The sequence below is a fragment of the Hemitrygon akajei genome, chromosome 7, assembly GCF_048418815.1.
Source record: "Hemitrygon akajei chromosome 7, sHemAka1.3, whole genome shotgun sequence".
Lineage (NCBI taxonomy): Eukaryota > Metazoa > Chordata > Chondrichthyes > Myliobatiformes > Dasyatidae > Hemitrygon > Hemitrygon akajei.
The window spans coordinates 143256637-143261765 of record NC_133130.1 but is presented as its reverse complement, the minus strand read 5'-3'; positions in this window follow the sequence as shown (position 1 = coordinate 143261765).

The following is a 5129-nucleotide window of genomic DNA, read 5'->3' as shown; positions in this document are numbered from 1 at the left end:
TATAATGAAAATATAATGTGTGCAGGGTAACAGTATCAGCACAGCAGTATCTGGAGAATACCTCAGTCAGCTGTTGAATAACACCAAACAACAGCAGACTTTCAGTCTCCACCTATCTTGCCATGTTTTGATTAAAAGGTTTCAGTAACCTGTATTTGTATTTTACACTTTTAAGTTTTTAGGTAAAATATAAAAACAATCAGCCTTGTAGACTTGCTTTGATGTTAGATTTTCATCAGTAACGATCTTGACAAACTCAATGAGCTTCTCTGCTGATTTTTGATCAGCAGACACTTTAAAAATTTAATGCCATGCCTTTTTTGAAATTTATGCAACCAGTCTACAATTACCTTCAAGTTTTAATCATGATAGACTGTGTGTTTCATCATCAGCATACTGTTAAGCATCATATGTTCGCTCCAATGCTGGCAAATCCACTCTTTCAATACATGACTAAGATCTTCATTTTTTCGCTTTTTTCAGTAGTTTATTTTCATTAACTTCTATTCATTACATATGTGATGTTACTTCTCTGAACTGTATGTAGTGTGCACACACTTGGGAACATTCCCTAGTAGAATTTCCTAATTGTAACGTCATGTCAGCGTTCAAATAAATTTTTAGGTTTTGGAGATTTTTGGGTTTTGGATTTTCAATAAGTGGTACTCGATTTGTATTAATTCTTTCTATATCTACTTGCCTGCCTTTAATTTGATGAGTTAACTTCAATGATTTACCTTGTAGATAAAGGTTTCCTTTCTTACCTAGATTGATAGTTATCTGGTTGCTGTTCACTTTGCTCCCAAATTGCTAGTAGTTCAAGGAGGTACCGGATAGCTTCTTCAGGACATCCAATTTTCCTATGTAGTTCTGCCAGACCTTCACAGCACTGCAATGACAACCCAAGCCACATCTTACACAACTCTTCAGTTTCAAAAAAAAAATTTAATATTTAAGACCAGAATAGGTTTTAACTTGGGAAGGTAGCATGGGGAAATTCATTGTTTTACACGAACTGAAGTGTCTGTTTACTGGACTAATATATAAATCAATAGAACTGCAGAAGTCTGAAATAAGATGCAATCTGACCTGCAAACTATTTCCAGCATTTTCTGGTTTATTATGGGTGAAGAGTAATCCTGCCGTGCTATATCATGTGAGATGTAAAGCAATGCTGTTACATTGAATCTGATATAACACCAAGCATTGAGACTTGATCTCCAGGTGTCCATTTTAAGGGTGATACATATTCTCCCTTCTGTACTGTCAGAATATTTGTATAATCCCTACATTCTCCTTCAATGCATTTCTATTATAATTGGTCCTCTGCCATCTCATAATAAATACATTTTAGAATATTATTGTTATTTGATTGTTACTTGAATGTAAGACATTGTGCTGGATGTGGCTCACCATCCCAACTTGGCAGGTCCCTTGGGCCAAGTGCAGAGGCTAATCTACCACTGGGAGAATTTCATCAAGGTATAGCAAGGCCTCAGCCCCTGCTGGTGGAACACCCAGATGTCCTCAATAGGAAACAAAACTGGAGGTAAAAACTTGGAGACTGAAAAATCTTCAAGGTATTTTTTAACATTTTTACAGTTTTTATATGCCTTTAATTTTTAGGGCATATAGATTTTTAAAAATCTATTAAAATTTCTGAAAATAAGTAAAAGCATTAAAATTAGAAATCATTTAATGATTACATTTTAAAGATAAATTAGTTAGCAATAGATTAACAGTTTTCCCTCCTGATCTTTAGGCCAGGAAGCTCTATTCTGAGATTCTGCACAGACTCGGTTGTTGGACTCTATGTGGTCCAGCAATGGATCAGAGTTCGGGTGTTACGCAGCACATCCTGTACCATCAAGCAGCCCAGGTAACTGTGGACTTGTCTACCTGGAAATGACAGGACGTCAGACATTCTCCTCAGAACACCAGTGAAGGCTAAAACAATATGGTATAATAATTGTGCAGCTCTTACTGATTAATTTTACTACATCTATTACTGTATACAAGAAACATTCTTGCCAGTTGGCATGACCACAATTCCTGGGAACAGAAACTCACAATTGATCTAGATTGGATAGATAACCTTGGCAGTGAATACATGGCTTTTGGTTATAAAATCTGGGTCCGCCCCCTCCCTATGTTATTGCATCCCATGATAAATCAGGAGGAAAAACTTGAAGGCTGACGTTGCCTTGTTTTGTACCTTGACTTTTACTTCAGTGCTGTTCAGCTTCATTGCTAATTTCAGACAGTTTTCATAGGCTGTTTTGGTCATGTTGTTTTCATTGAGTGCTGAATAAGAATTAGCACGGATCAGGTAGAACTGCATTCTGATGGAATCGCTCATTGTTGAATTATAAAGCTGGATGGCTGAGCTGACCAGCTGAATGCAGAGATCATACAATGATGCATCAAACAGCAGTGTCCCAATCTTGAGAAGCACCTCATCCAATCCTAAACAGTAGATATATGGTTATCTTAACACCGTCAAGACTGTCATAATTCAAATTTTCAAAACAAAAAATTGCTATGCTGGAAATCTAAAATAAAAACAGAAGTACTGGAAACATTCATCAGGTCAAGCAGCATCTATAGAGAAACAGAATTAGTGTTCCAGGTATCAGAATTAGGGGTTTCATGAATGAAAGATTACTTTTTGAAAAGATTGTTTCTCATTTGTTTTGGAAATTCAAATGACTCTTATAGAATCTTATCAGGCAACATCTTCCAACTATCCTTTCTGTGAAAACATTCTCTCTCACATTCTCACTAAACTGCCTCCCTCTTATCTCTTATTTTAGGCATTCCAACCACTAGAGAGAAAAAAAAATCTTACTATCTATCCAACAGACTGTATCTGTCTCAAAATTTTGAACAATTCTACTAATCTCTAGTAGGAATTTCTTCCCTGTCCATCTTGAGTGACTGTACTTTGAAGTATCAGCTTTATCTGGGAATCCTTCAAAATAACATACATGCCAGGTTCCCAGAATCAGCCAAGTATGTTCCCAGGATTCAGACCCAGCCTGACTGGAGAAGCAAGATCCAGTCTTTTCTTAGGGACCAAGCCTAATCTGATCCCTGGGGCCTGGCCTGACTTGTTCCCAAAGGTGTACCCAAGTGGGCATAGGAAATGTGGGGTATAGGGCTTATGGGAGGCAATAGCAAAAGCACCCCTCCCTCGTCACATTCATAGCATCCCAGCTGGATTCATACATTTGTAAATGATTGATAATGTCTTCAACTATTCCCTTTAGTTGTAGTTAGCCTGGAGATCTGACCCATTTCTATAGCCTTTGTTCACTTTTTTGGGAATATTAACATTCCAGATCAAAGGAAAAGGGAAGAAACAATTTTCTTGATTAAGGTTAGTTCCCCCCCCCCCCCACCCTTCCCAGTTCCCTGTTGCTTCCCTTTGTAAAGAGGAACCTATACTTAGAATGAGTTTTTCTTCCATGGCTAACACTTGATTCTAGACTGTTGAGACTAACTACCTTCTGTTTATTGTTCTATCTCTGTTTATTTGCTTATGCAACTAGCAACAGAAAGAGATTAATAGATAGTATATGGACAATGAAGATGCAATGATGCTTCTGGAGGAAGTACAAAGAAAATAGAGAATGGAGTTCTTTAGATATAGAAATTACAATGGCTTGAGGTGAACATTGCAAGCAGTCTAGCCCACTTATTTATGCCTTTTCTATGAAAAGAATGGAAATATTCATAGCAGCAAGTGACATCATTGAGTCCTGGAGAAAGATACAGAACAGGGAAATGAGGTAATACGTGATTTTGTTGCTGGTGATAGGGCCAATCAGATTATAGGAAGTTGGTTAAGGACATGAAATACAAATAGGAATCTCATGTAAAAAGAGTGAATATTTTCACAAGTGCTAGAATTATTGAATCAAACACACATTAAGGCTACGTCCACACTAGACCGGCTAATTTTGAAAACACCGGTTTTGCGTAAAAACGATAGGTGTCCACACCAAGTGTTTTTGAAAATATCTCCGTCCACATTAAAATGGGTATTTGGGCGAATCTCCTCCTACTGGGCATGCGCAGGACACATCTACAGAAAACAAGCGACATGTTTGGTGTCAAATCTTGCTGTGAAAGTCCGCATTTGTGCAGTTACAGACTAGAAAAACTTAAAAGGAAATTGCCAAACGATGGGCAGCTGTTGGCTCTTGCGCAGGAAGACAAAACTAAAAAAAACAAATACTGGAGCATATGGAGGCAACCGACAGGGAGTTCACAGACAGTATGACCCGGCTGACGACGAACATTGAAAAACTGACTAACCCTGTTGCATTAATAAAGCACCTTGTTAAATGTATAAAACATGTCTGCATCAGTGTTATCTTGTATTTCCATATAATGTTAAATTAGGCTGTTACACATCTATTGCCAGAGAAGTACTTGCATAAATAGGTAAACCACCTTCATACGAGCAAGGACAGGAAACAGGGCAAAGTGAGTATACTTATTTATTCAGTGAGTTATGGGTCAAAGTATTTGGTGAGTACATTTCTAACTCCTCTGGCTTCAGTCTCATTGCTGTCTGTTCCGAAATTGTTAGGTTGTTCCGGCACTTCATGACAGCGTTTCTAGAAATCTCCGGTTACCCTGTCCACACTGCTCTGCCCAAGCGGCGTTTTCAAATTTACACACTCTGGAGGGCGTTTTAGAAAAGCTCCATTTTGGGGGGAGGAAAACGCCATTTCAATGTGGATGGAGGGCCAAAACGAAGAGAAAAAGCTTCGGTTACGGTTTTATCTGGACTAGTGTGGACGTAGCCTAAGTTGAATGTTTTGAGTGGGAGAACCTCGAATTGTGAAGTCATAACCAAAACTCTGTGTATCCTCTGAGGGATTATACATTCAGAGAGATATATAGCAGAGAAACAGGCATATGGGTACAACTTATCCATGCCAACCTAGATGTTTATTTAATCTAACACCTAATTGCCTTCATTTAGCCCACATCCCTCTAAATCTTTGCTATCCATTAATTGGGTGGCATTAGAGCTATTCATGTCAACCTAATAATAATAATAATAAAAAATACTTAATTGATTCCAAGTGGGAAATTCTTTTATTACAGAACCGACA